The 15,100-nt window shown below is 31.9% G+C and overlaps 1 protein-coding gene across 2 annotated transcripts in view; it reads left to right on the top strand.

Moving 5' to 3' along the window:
• The window catches only part of CNTN5 (contactin 5), a 1,286,475-nt gene that overhangs the window by 317,351 nt on the left and 954,024 nt on the right, over positions 1 to 15,100 (top strand). For both annotated transcript variants that reach the window (XM_088791491.1, XM_019741696.3), the window contains exon 2: positions 11,752 to 11,890. The gene's annotated coding sequence lies outside the window, so the exon portion shown is untranslated. The remainder of the gene's footprint in view (positions 1 to 11,751; positions 11,891 to 15,100) is intronic.

The raw sequence follows: 15,100 nt of genomic DNA, 5'->3' as shown, positions 1-15,100 counted from the left end.
CAAAAGCAATAACGGAAATGCAGAAGACAAAGATATGAACCATGCATAGGGATCAAATAAACATGATTTAGTTAAAAAAAAATGAAGTCATGGATGATGAAAAATGAGATATCAGAGAATGGTGGCTTTTGTAGCTGGAAAGATGGTGAAATCATTCACTGAAACTGAGAACACCAGATGATGATATAGTTATTGTTACTGTTTTTGGGAGGGTTTATGAAGGGAAGCAGATATAGTTCTTGGTTTTAATTTTAGACATGTTGATTTTGTCATGCCTTTGAGAAATCCAAGGGAAGAAAGGGTTATAAATTTGGAAGTCATTTGCATGTAGGTGGTATACCGAAGTCCGGATTGCCTAGGAAGGAATTATAAAATAGCAATTTAAAAAGACCAGGATTAAACATTTATGAGCCTGGTAAAGAACTGTGATAATGCTAAGGCTCAAGAAAAAAAAAAAAAAAAGAGGAATATTGAAAATGAAGGTAAACATCAATAAGAAAAGGAATGAATTTGAGGTGGGAAAATGACAGTAAGTATAGATATCTCATTTAGGAATGTGGTTGTATTAAGTAAGAGTGAAACAGGGCAAAATTTAAAGGAGGATATGGGGTTAAGAAAGTGTAATGCTTGGTTTTATATATCAACTTAACTGGACCACTGGGTGCCAGACATTTGGTCAAACATTATGCCTGGTGTGTCTGTGAGGGTGTTTCTGAATGAGACTAACATTTGAATCCATGACTGAGTAATTGCCATCCCGAATGTGAGTGACTCCACCCAATCAATTGAAGGCCTGGATAGAATAAAAAGTCTGACTTTCATATAAGTAAAAGGGAATTCCTCCTGTCCAACTGCCTTCAAATTGGGACATCAGTTTTTTTTTGTTGTCTGTTGTTTTTTTTTTTGCCCTTCAGACTTGAACAGAAACATTGGCTCTTCCTAGATCTTGGTACTGCCAGCCTTTAATACAGGGAAAATAATAATCATTATATAATACATATATAATTATATAATATATATACATATATATGTATATGTGTATATATACACACACATATATACATGTATATATATACACATATATATGTGTGTATATATATACACATATCATATCCATACATATACATATACATATACATATACATATACATATACATATACATATACATATATATATATATATATATATACATATACATATATATTTAGATGTAGGAGACAGATGTTACTAAATACTGTGAAGAAAAATCCATTGAGCTTCTGGGTAGTGACGTATGTAATCAGACCAAGGAATCCCATCTTCATGTGTCCACTGATGCCTCTCTCTTGTTGTTAAGTGTGGCACTTGGTCATATACAATGATATTCATGGTCTGTGACAGTGGATCAAACACTTGGTAGCTTCTTCAAAAATGGTGTTGGCTAAAGACTGGTGGGCAAGAAAGTGAAACCTGTACCTAAAATATGTATTGATTCTAGTCAGGAGGCATCCCTTTCCCTTCCAGGTTGGAAGGATACTACTGTATTCAACTTTTTACCAAGTGGCTGGTTGATGTCCTCACGGGATTGGATCATATTGATGCAGGCCAGTGGAGGGCTCAGTGGAGGTCTCTATTGCTAGCAGTTTGGACATTCTACAGTAGTAGAAGTTAGATCAGCTTTATTGAGTGAGATCCCATGTTGTGGGGCTTTAACCTAACCACTATCCCTGCCAACATGGCCACTGTGTGTCATCAGTCCAGATACTAATACTAGACTAGTTGATAACAGGGACTGGCTTTAATTAGCCAAGCCATTCTGTGTATTGGTTCTTTTAGTATCTCTCCCTTAGTAGATATGGTAGTACAGTGCCCAGCCCCATACGTAAATCCATTTGTCTACTCTTCATATCTCATTGCCCCCCAGTTGTAATAGTTTGCTGTATTTGAAAAACAAAACAAAGCACCACAGACTGAATGGATTAAACAACAGAACTTATTTTCTCATAATTCTGGATGCTAGAAGTCAAATGTGTTGCCAGGTTTGATTTTTCCTGAGGTTTCTCTCTTTGGTAGCCTTCTCTATATGTCTCCACCTGGTTGTCACTCTGTGATATTTCTGGAGTCTCCCTATGTGTCCAAATTTCTTCTTCTTTTAAGGACACCAGCCATTTTGAATTGAGGCCTACCTAAACACCTCATTTTAACTTAATCACCTCTTTAAGACCTTATCTCCAATATGGTTACATTCTGACATGCTGGGAGTTAGGACTTCAACATATGAATTTTGGTGGAACACAATTCATCCCATAACACCAGCCTTCTAATATTTTTCCTTCCAGGTCCTGACCAACAGACCAAACCACTTGCCCCTCCCTACTGTTCTTTTTTATCTTCTTACTTTGGGCTATTTCTCTTTCAACACAAATTGTATGATAAGGTGCACTGTCCCTTGAAACAAATCCCTCCATGCCCTGCAGATATCCTTCAGAATCAGCTTGTTGTAATAGAGTGCTTATTTTCAGGATGCACATACATGTGGAGTACACTAATCCCTGACACAAACTTGGCCTTTTCCTGTCTTAGTCAGCTGGCCACTGAAGCCCCTACAAAGGCATAGGGTGAGTTAGTGGAGAGGTATTTTTGATACAGTAGTGGCGTCAGTAAAGGCAGGGCTACTTCCTTTGACACAGACTTTGCATGACATTGAATACAATCCACAGACACACTTCACAGAAAAGGTGGTACATAAGTAGACCCATGAAAGTGAGAACCACTGATCTAATTACCACTCCCTGGTTCTGATTAGGCTTGATCTTGCATGCACTACCGACATCTTTAAGTAGGAGGAGTGGACCACTTCAGAAGGCCTGGAGGCACTCAATATTTTGGAGTGCTTTAGCCAGATGTTGTTGTTATTTAGTTTGATGTAATGTCTCAGCATCCTGCTCCTTTCCAATCAAGGCCTTGACCATGGTGTGACAGACTTGTTAGGTTTGAGAGTTCAAACTTTCTGAAGCTCATCTACTTTTATAATTAACTCATGAGAAAAAGTCTCAATGTTTTTGCTCTCTGCCTCTACGGTGATAATTTTTAAATGTTATTAAGAGTTGCTCTGTCTTTCACACTTTAAGTTGGTGATTAACAGTGGTGTACTGGTAATCCAGATCAGTATATTTAAAAGTCCCTAATGCATAGTATTGGCTAATTTGGGGTTTAATAACTTTTACCTTGGCTGAATTCAAATACTAATGGTAGCTTGAAAACTTTCTGAGTATTTAGAAATTGTCTATTTCAAGTGAGCTCACCCCAGCGCACTGTTGGATTCTCTCTGAGCCTCTATTTGTTTTTCACAATGGGATTAATAAAACCTAACCATCTCTGAAAATGTTCATGAGTTTTATTCTTCATTTACAGTAGCTACAATAAAGTATTTGAAGAAAGGAAATCAGCAATTTAATTTACAAATGAACAATTAGAAACAAATGGATTTTTATTCAATTAGTACAAATGTATGTTATGTATATTTTTCTCCTCTTTCAAATGTGGTAAAATTATTAATAAATGGCATTATTATAAACAGTTATATTATGACCCATTTCAATGAAATATGCATAAGGATCAGACTTCAAAATTTAGCATTTTATTTGGTAGTTTTTTTGGAGTCTCAGTATAAAGACTAACATGTGACAGAGAAGAGTTTTGACTGATTTTCTCATGTCTATAAGAGGTCATTTCAAAAGAGCTGAAACATCCTGAAACAGTGGAATGATAAAAATAGGAATGTTGTATTGATTATATTCCCCAAACAGTCTTTTATATCCCCGTGGCAGTACTGTGGCTACCAATTTGTGTTTTCCAATCCCCTCACCTTTTTCGCCATCCCCACACCACTCCCATCTAACAACCCTCAGTTTTTCTCTGTATCTCTGAGACTATTTCTGTTTGGTTTGCTCATTTACTCTGTTCTTTAGATTCCACATATAAGTGAGATCATATGGTCTTTGTCTTTCTCCTGAAGTTGAAGCTGAGTAATACTGAATGTCAACTATAATATAATTAAATATATATATGGTATATATAGTCATGGTATGTGGAGTACAGCATGGGGAATAGTCAAGGAATTATAACAGCTATATATAATGTCAGAATGGTAGTAAATTGGGAAAGGAGGGTTATCACTTTGTGAGAGGTGCAAATGTCTATTATATTGTTTTGTATACCTGAAATTAATTTTAAAAATGTAGGAATGCTGTGCCGTTATCTATTCCCATCACAAAGCTGTCAGGCATGTCTTTGTTAATTGCTATGTTTATGAAAAGTTTTATACTTAATATATATTTCTTTAATATAACTTTTGTTTGTTTTGGATTGAGTATCCATTATATAAATAAGCATAACTAAGTTGCCACCAAGTAAAATTCAGTCCTCTGGGTATGTATTTTGAAGTACATTTAAAATTTCATTGAGAGAGTTTTTACTTTGGGTTAGATGACTTCATGGACTCTAGAAGGTGATATTAATGGATATGATCTAGGGTATGATATTAATATACCATATAATGCATGTCACTACTTCTAATAAGAGAAGTTGTAATAAATATCAAAATGGTAATAACACAAAATAATTAAATCCTTCTGGAGTTGTCAGGAAAACTTGATTACCTCATGAGTGAATGAAAATTTTATTATGAATAGAAGTTCTTCAGGTGGACCAGTGTTCTTCTGAAGAATATAGTTCTATGTCTAGCATAGAACTATCCTAGACACTGTCTTGGAGTTAATATGTTGTCAGTAAAGATTAAATATCAATATATAGATTAACAATACTTTTTTTCATGTTAAATTCAATTACTTGTTTTCCCAGTCATTGACACATTAAAAATGAAAAATGAAAAGTGAATTCTATTGAAGGCAGTTATAACACAAATAAATAAATAAATAAATAAATAAATAAATAAATAAATAAATAAATAAATAAATATATAAATAAAAATTCCCAGCCTAATGAAAGAGAGAAAAAGGTAAACTATAAAGAAAATACATGCATTAGAGATCATTTTAAATGGAGGAATTTAGAAATGCAAAAGAGAAAAGGAAATTGCCTGGTTTTGACAATTTTGACAATTTTAGGCTGGTTGTAAGGACATATTCTGTTTCCTTATGCAAGGTAAAAATTCTATGTTAGGTCAAAAAATCATAGCGGAACCACACGAGACACATTTGTGTTGATCAAAAAGGTGTGAAGCAGGGTTATGAAAAATGAGGTATCTCACTTTCTTTTTTAGCAAGTTACTTAGGATTTTTGGGTGAAATTTGATCCCTCTTTAAAAAAGGTAGAGAAAGAGGTTGGCAAAGGACATAACCTTTCATAAGATGGGACTTGAAATCTAGCAACGAACATGTAAAATTGAATTTAAAAAGAACTTCCTCATGTATTATTTCTTGAGACTTGTATTACAATCCTTTGAGTAGACAGAGGATCTGAAATTATTATCCCCATTTTAAGGCACTGGCTCAGAAATGCTAAATGACTTGTTCAAGTTCTAAGAGTAAGTTAGCGGCAGAAGCCTGAGGAAATCTGACTGTATCCCTATAGAGTAGTTTCTTCACACCAAAATACTGTCTTAAAGACAGGCAGGAGCTTATTAAGTGCACAAGACTTAACGTTTTTGCTTCTGAGATGCAAACTTGAGAAGGGAATTTGGAAACAAGAACCACAACAACACTTGCAATTTTTTAAAAATAATTTCTTCTTTTGCTATATTAATTGATAATTAAAGTGGGGAAATAATAGTGATATTTATGAAATGTTTAATCTATAGCAGACACATTGGTAAGCCTTTTATGTGCATTATCTCATTTAATTTTCTCAATATTTCCATGAATTAAGAAAAAAAATGCATCATGTCATTTCCAGGAGGTAATAACAGGAACAGGAACATGGAATGCTGACTTCCAAATGAAAGCCCAAACTGAAAGAAACAAAATTATTTAAGTGCTTAAATAAGTGTTTGCTGTTTACTTAGATAACTGTCTGTCTGCCAAAGTTTACAAACTTCAGAAGAAAAAATAAATAAACATACCTGCCTTTTAAAAATTGTATGCTCTAAGGAATAGAGTAGAAATTTATAATTGTCACATGTTAAAAAAAAAAAAAAAAATGAAGGGAGAAGGAAGGAAGGACGAAGAAAAGAAGGAAGGGAAGGAGGGAAGAAGGGAGGGAGGAAGGAAGATATAAGGAGAGGAAAAATAAAGAAATGTGTAATCCCTCCTGCTCATAATTCCTCACCAAAATAGGAAATATCTTTACTTATTGAAAGCACAATAACTGAGATTCTTTTGAAGTCACCTTAGAATACAGTATCTGCTTTCTTGCAAAGTTTTTTTTTGTTTTGTTTTGTGTGTTTTTTTGTTTTGTATTGTTTTGTTTTGTTTTTAATTGGGGAAGGGGAACAGGACTTTATTGGGGAACAGTGTGTACTTCCAGGGCTTTTTCCAAGTCAAGTTTTTGTCCTTTCAATCTTAGTTGTGGAGAGCACAGATCAGCTCCAGGTCCAATAGTGTGAGCTCAAAAAAATAATATTAACTTTCGGTGTTACTAAAAAGAAAGTGACTTGTATACTACAATGATATTTATAATTTGGACTTGATATCAGAAATACAAGCAAGGGTTAGAGAAAATATTTGGTTGACTCGTATAAAATTACTGATATTATACCATTTTTGTTTAACAAAAATGTCAATTTCTTATGGTTCCAACTAATATACATAAGAGTCATAAAGATCGATAACCTTTGATGGTGAAGACGACAAGCAATTCAAATACATTTTCTCAACCTGATCATGAACTACACCTTTACTTTCCCTTGACTTTTGCTAGTATCATAGTATCTTAACACGAAATATCAGTTAATGGCCTTCAGTCACTCTGAAGTCATCAATCGAATATTCCCAAATTTATATTCTAGTTCATTGATATAAGATCTTGTATGTACGGTTAGCTATGCTCTGGTTTTGATGCTGGTATATTCACAACTCTATCAAAGAATAAATTTTAGGAAAACACAAAATTTATTGAATGGAGAATTCCTTTGGAACAATTAATTTCATAAGAAGTAAAAAAAATAGAGATGGCTCCACACATGTAAATTCTCTACAGATCACCAAACAAGATAAACTTACACAATTTTCAAATATGTTTAAAAATATAAGTCACTTATAAGCTTTTAAGTAGAAATATAGTAACTTTATAAATCAAGGGAATAATAAACATAATTTAACATTGCATATGCTAGGTATGGCATAGAATTATCATAAATAATTTAGAAATCTGAAAAACATCTATAAATTCATGTGTAAAATGTTTTTAATTTTAGCTTTATTGCGATATAGTTAACATTTCAAATTTTAAGATATTTAAAGTACATATCATGAATACTTGAAGTACATATATATTGTGAAAGAATTCTCCCATCCTGTTAATTAACTTATCAATAAATTCATGTATTGCTCTCTTTCATTTACTTTTTTAGTGTGTGAGAATAGTTAAGTTCTACTCTCTTAGCAAATGTCAATTATGCAATACAGTATTATCAGTTATGTTCGTCATGTTTTACATTAGGTCCTCATATTTTTTCACTTTATAGCTAAAAATGTGTATCCTTTTATATCCTCTCCCTATTCCCCTCATCCCCCAGCCTCGACAACTACTTTTTGACGCTGTATAAGTTTACTCTTCTTTTTAGATTCCACATATAAATGATACCATGTATTATTTGTCTTCGTCTGGATTATTTCACTAAGCATAATGTCATCAAGGTCCATCTATGTTGTAAAAATGGCAGGATTTCCTTCTTTCTCATCACTACCATATTCTATAGTGTGTGTGTGTATATATATACATATATACATACATATATATATATATATATATATATATATATATATATATATGATGTGATACAAAAGATATGGTGAATGTTTAAATTTAAAAAATTATTACAGTAAAAGACACCTTGTATTAATCCCCCTCAAAATACTCCCCCTTGCTTTCAACACACTTATCCCATCATTCTTGCCACTTTCTGAAGCAGTTCTGGAAGTCCTCTTTCATGAGTGTCTTTATGTCATCCTTCATCATGACAATGCTCCATGTCACACATCACTTCTGGGACATGACAATTTCTGTCAAATAAAAACATTACGGTGTGTCCTCACCCACCTTCTTCACCATATCTGGCACTGTGCTACTTCTGGCTTTTCCCCAAAGTCAAAATGGTTAAGGATATCGAGGCAGCCACAACAGTGCTGTGATATATATGTATCATGATTTATTTATCTACTCATCCCTTGGTAGAAACTTAGGTTGTTTCCATAATTTGGCTATTGTGAATAATGCTGCAATGAACATAGGAGTGCAGATGTTTCTTTGATAGCCTGTTGTCATTTCCTTTGGATATATACCCATAAGTGGGATTGCTGCATCGTATGATTTTTCTATTTTTAATTTTTTGAAGAACCTCCTTACTGTTTTCCATTGTGGCTATATCAATTTACATTTTTCCAAGAATGCACAAGGGGTCCCTTTTCTCAACATCCTTTCCAACACTTGTTATCTCTTGTCTTGATGATAAACATTCTGACAGATTTGAGGTGATATCTCATTGTGGTTTTGATTTACATTTTCCTGATTAGGATATTCAACACCTTTTCATGTATCCGTTAGCCATTTTTATTTCTGCTTTGAAAAACTGTCTGCTCATTTCCTCTGCCAATTTTTAATTGGCTTTTTTTTTCCTTTTTGCAGTTGAGTTATATGAGTGCCTTGTATATTTTGGACATTAACCCCTTATTAGATACATGATTTGCAAATATTTCCTCCCATTCGATAGGTTGCCTTTTCATTTTGTTGATGGTTTTCCTTTGTTGTGCAAAAGATTTTTACTTTAATATAGTCCCAGTTGTTTAGCTATTGTTTGCTTTCCTTTTGGAGTCAAATTTAAAAAAAAAAAAAATGCCTCCAAGACTGATATCAAGGAGCTTACCAAGCCTGTTTTCTTCTAGAAGTTTTAAGGTTTGATTACATACATTCAAGTCTTAATCTATTTTGAGTTGATTTTTGTGTACGGGGTAAGGTAGTGATCCAGTTTTACTGTTTTGCATGTAGCGCTTTAGTTTTTCAACACCATTTATTTAAGATACTTTCCTTGCCGCATTGTATATCTTTGGTTCCTTTGTCATAAATTGATTGACCATAAATGCATAGGTTTATTTTGTGATATTCTGGTTATTATTATTATTTTGTACATCTATTTGTTCCATGTATCTGCATGTCTGTGGTTATGCCAATATCATACTTGCTTGATTACAGTTGTTTTGTAATAGACTTTAAATCAAGAAGTGTGAAGCCCTCATTTTTATTCCTTTCTCAAGATTGCTTTGGCTATTCATGTTTTTTTGTTGTTGTTGTTCTATACAAACTTTATCTTTGTCTGTTCTATTTCTGTAAAAAATAAAACAATGCCATTGGAATTTTGATAAGGATTGCATTGAATCTGTAGACCAATTTCAGTACTACTGACATTTTAACAATATTCTTCTAATTCATGAGTATAAAATATCTTTCTGTTTATTTGTGTCTTCTTCAATTTTATTTAATGTATTATCATTTTCAAAGTATAGATCATTCACCTTGTTAGTTAAATGTATACTTAGGTACTTCATTTTTTTTTCAACTAACAGTGGGATTGTTTTCTTAAATTATTTTTTTCTAATAATTTATTGGTAGTGTATAGAAATACAAGGTTTTTGTTTTTGTTTTTAATATATGTCATGCCATCTGCAAACAGAGGTAGTTTTACTTCTTCCTTTCTGATTTGGATGGCTTTATTTTCTTGCTTAATTACTCTGGCTAGGACTCCCACTACTATGTTACATAAAAGTAGTGAAAGTGGATATCCTTGTCTTGTTCCCAATCTTGGAAGAAAAGCTTTTAGTTTTCACCACTGAGTATGATGTTAGCTATGGGCTTGTCATATATGACATTTATTATGTTGAGGTATATTTACTTTATACCCATTTTGTTGAATTTTTATCATAAATGGATGTTGAAATTTACTCAATGCTTTTTCTGCATCTATCGAGGTACTCATATGACTTTTATCCTTGTTTTTATTAATGTGCAATATTACATTAATTGGTTTTCAGATGTTAAACCATTCTTGCATTCCTGAAATAAATTTCACTCAGTCATGGTGTATGATCCTTTTAAAGCATTATTGAATTGTTTTGCTAATATTTTGTTGACAATTTTTACATCTATGTTCATCAAAAATAGTGGTCTCTAATTTTCTGTCCTTGTAATGTTCTTGTCTAGGTTTAGTATCAGGATAATGCTGGCTTTGTAAAATGAGTTTGGAAGTGTTTCCTCCTCTTCTATGTTTTTGGAATCTTTTGAGAACTATTGACATTAATCCTTCTTTAAATATTTGATAGAATTCACCAGTGAAGCTATTTTGTCCTGGACTATTGTTGTTGTGGTGGTTGTTATTGGTATTGCTGTTGTTGGAAGTTTTTTGATTACTGATTTAATGTCTTTACAAGCAATTGGTCTTGTCATGTTTTCTATTTCTTCTTGATGCAGTTTTGGTAGGCTGTATATGTCTAGGAATTTACCCATTTCTTCTAGGTTGTTCAATTTGGTGGTGTATAAATGTTCATATTAGTCACTTATGAACCTTAATATTTGTGTGGTATCAGTTGTAAAAAAAAAAAAATTCTCCTTTTTCATTTCTAATTTTATTTATTTGAGTCCTGTCTCTTTTTTCTTGGTAAGTCTACTAGAGGTTTATGTTTTTATTTATGTTTTCCAAGGGCCAGCTCTTAGTTTCGTTATTCTTTCTATGTCTCTGTTTTATTTATTTCCACTCTGATATTTGTTGTTTCCTTAATTCTATTAATTTTGGGCTTAGTTTGTTCTTTTCAATTCCTGAGATATAAAGTTAGGTTGTTTATTTGATATCTTTCTTTTCTCTTAATGCAGATTTTTTGTGCTATACATTTTCCTCATAGAACCACTTTTGCTGTATCCCATAAGTTTTGGTATGCTAGATTTCCCATTTTCATTTGTCTAAAAAGTTTATTTCTCTTTTGATTGCTTATCTGTCCCTTAGTTATTCAGTAGCATGTTGTTTAATCTTCACATAGTTGGGAATTCTCCAGTTTTCTTTTTATAATTGATAAATATTTTTATACCATTGTGGTCAAAACACATACTTGATGTGATTTCAATATTTTACAAATTTAAGATTTTTTGCCTAACATATTTCTATTCTGGACTATGTTCCATGTGTCAAGGAGAAGAATGTGTATTCTGCTAGTGTGAGATGGAATTTTCTATAAATATCTGTTAAGTTCACCTGATCTGTTGTGTAATTATAATCCAAAACTACCTCATTAATTTTCTGTCTGGATTATGTGTGAAATATTTTAAGAAATTCATGAAAAATTTTACAGTGATATTCTTCTATACTTATTATTAAATATAAATTACAAAGTGAAAATTAAATAAGAAGAAGTAACAACTAAATTAATATATATAACCAGCTTTGTTATAAGTATTTGCTGATACGGTAAACAGCATAGTCACTTCTGTATAAATAAATAGGGCTTTGATATAAAATATTTAATAAGAAAAGCAGATATTGCTCAAACAGTGGAAAGTTAAAAGAAAGATAATTTGTAATCACAATAATATATATTCTTTCTTAACAGGTGACTTGAAAGGATTGCCATTTATTACCATTCAGAAACTACTGAGCATCATTTTTGCGTGACTACTGAAAAAGGATATCTTTACAGAAACCAGTTCATTTTTGAAGTTCATAATTCGAACTCTGTTTTCAGAAAGCAGGTACAGTTTGTCTTTTATTACTCTGCTTTTAAGTTGAAAACAATGTTGAAGGAAAAAGACATTAAACTGTGTGTATCATTTATGGAATTCCTTAACAACACCTCATTGTGTCAAAGTTTAAATTTTATACACTTAAAATAATTTTTTTTTAATCTTCAAATTGAAAAAAAAATCTTGATTGTGTCAGTAACACAAATACTACAAATATTTTGGAAATAATATTAATTTGAAAAACAGTAAAATATTTTGTCTTTATTAAAGTTTAATTTAATATGAGATTGGCAAGTACATAAAGATTGTGTAATATTGCTGAAAACAATGAGAGAAACAATACTCTGGTGTAGCCTCCTATTTCATAATATCTTCCTCAATCAATGTATAATGTGCTAGTGGATGGATTTTACACTTTTTTGACAGCTTGAGTTTGGAGACAGTGCTTTAGTTCTACAAGCAGGAAGTCATGGACAAAAATATTGCATCATCCCCACCTTAATAAGGAATCTCCCAAATGAAAGTGACTTTTGTGCTGTTTGCTCAGAAGCGCCACGTTCTTATGGGTATATACTTATTCATTAACCAAAGTCATTAAATATTAATTACATCTATTTTGAATAAAAGTGACCATTGTGTAACTTAAAAATCGTCCTTTAAAGTGAAGACATTAAAATATTTTAGAATACATAATTTCACACAGGTTTAGTATTCAGAGCTAAGTGGACATTAACAGATTACCTTAAATTAAATACACTGTGTGCTATTTACCTAACATACGATGTATTTTAGATAATCAACCAAGGAGGTCAATTAATTTTGGATATAGAATTTTTTATCTTTGTTTCCTAATTATTTGTAAAATATTGACAATATCATACCCAAATTCAAGGCTGTCATATATCAACCTTCTAATTTGTGAGGTTAATTCAAATTAATTGATTCAAAATATTGGAAAGTATTTTGCTCAGCCTATTCTATGCTTTCACTTTTTTCAGGCTTTAAAATTTGAGTTAAAGAAGAAAATGACTAAATGTGAATTTGAGAGCAGTTTTGTAGGAGACTATAAGAGTGAGGAGTTTGACCAGTATAATTTTACTTTCTACCAGTCATGCCCAAATCATTCAAGGTCACTGCAGGAAATTTCAATTTTAAGTGCCTTTCATTCATTCCATTTTAAATCATACCAGTTTGTCATTTTTATTGAAAGCCCTAACTGCACCAGGTATAAGAATACTTTTGTAGAGAAAAACAATCATACCTTTTACAATTACCCAAAGACTAGAAAACAAGTGGAGAGAAAAGATAAGAAAGTAAGTAGAAAGTTTGGATAATGAAACCTCAAACCATGGAAAAATGTGAGTTCCCCATAAATTAGTCCATTGCAATAATATTATATTTTTTTAGCCAAATTTTGTCATCATAGTTCCATTTGTTACAAGAATGATCTCAGAATAGGTTACATATACAAAATAAAATAACAGTTTGTGTTCTGTCCAGAAATTACGTTTATACATTTTGGAAGGTATTTCATATATATATATTATACAATACTATTTCATACAATATAACATATTGTATAAAACATTTTGTCCTTTCAGTGGAACATCTTAATAAATGAAACTTTATATTGGCTTGTTACTTCTGTGATATCTGTGACTACCAGAGATAAATTATATGTAGACACCTTAATTGAATTTTGCAATGTTAGGAAACATCTATTTATGATTCTTATGACATTTTCAAAGAGACATAACTGAACATAGCATAGCAGCTGTAGGTGAGAGGATTTGGGATCTAATGCTTACTTCCAGATGGATGATGGATATTCAATTTAAATTTATGGTAGACGTATCAGCAGATGGAAATAGAATGGAGTGAATGTCTTTGCCACCTGTGAACTGGTGCATTCTCTCAATTACCAGCTGAATTATATTAAATTTAAGTAGTTCAACAGAATTTTAATTAATTTTTGAGAAGAAACTTTTTCTCAACCTATTAATAAATCTAGTTTTCAAGTTGAGGATGTAGAGCTTATTAAACAGTGCGGGGAAACTATGGAATCAGGTTTAGAAGAGCATAGTTCAGTCTTGTCATGTCACCCTTGTTATTGCTCTGTCCAACTAATTGGAAAGCATATTGGTACGACAGGAAGCAATCGAAACAAAGGAGACCAACTGAGAGTTCCAAAAAGATGTAAGTGAATTACAATTGATGAATCTGATGAGAGTGGATTCACAATGTCATGTTAAAGAAAACCCTGTTTCATTCAAGTACTTGCAGGTAATGTGTCACTACAACTAAGAACATTCAGGGGAGTCACTGACAGTTTCATCTGGACACAACAAACTAAATTCCTGCCATAATAAAAGGCAACATATATTAAAAGGAGTCCGCAGTTCACTCTTTGAGAATGAAATGTTTCATTCAATAACTTACACAACTCTAACCACTAGGTGTTGGTTCAGTTCCAAGAGAAAGAACTTTGTTTCATTAGAGAAGAACCTAAGTGGCTCTAGGTTTATACATTTTCAGAACTGGCAAAAGTCTGGTCACTTAATGAAAAGACAAACAACAAAAGTAACAAAACAAGAAAACTTCATCCTTAGTATCAATGTATACAACTATAGAATACTATAGCTGATAATAATATAGCAGGGTGTTCTCCCAACTTCAAAAATGGGAAATTTAACTTTGAACATTACTGGTTTTGAAAACTGCACAGAAATTTGAAAGAAAAATAATTATCACATTCATTAGTTGCAATATGTGCATTGTGTATATTAACAGCACTGCTATTTGTTATGATTACAGTGTGGCATCCAGAATTGACAACTTAAAATAATGGGGAGTTTCCATGCAGATAGTTTTGATTGAATATTAGAAAGAACTGCCTAACAATTGCAGTGTTCACAATAGTTTTTCAGGGGTAGTATGTTCAAATTAATGGAAATGTATAATTTCTAGCAGTCAGGAAAGCAGATGGAACAGTTTCTTCCAAACTGTTATTCAATGATAAAATTTTAATTTATTTTAAGATGTCTGTTACATTTGTATTTTGCCATTTGTAAAAATTTATTTATTTAATTTTAACTATATTTGTAGTTTTGTTTTGGAAGATTATTTTTTAATATTTTATAGGAAAATTTGTTACATAAATTATACAAAAATACCTAGGTATGTGAACCAAGATAGAATGAATTAAGTAATTTATCTGTT

The sequence above is a fragment of the Rhinolophus sinicus genome, chromosome 14, assembly GCF_057876585.1.
Source record: "Rhinolophus sinicus isolate RSI-liver-muscle chromosome 14, RSI-T2T, whole genome shotgun sequence".
NCBI classification, from domain to species: Eukaryota; Metazoa; Chordata; class Mammalia; order Chiroptera; family Rhinolophidae; genus Rhinolophus; species Rhinolophus sinicus.
This window is presented reverse-complemented; position numbering and strand designations above follow the sequence as displayed.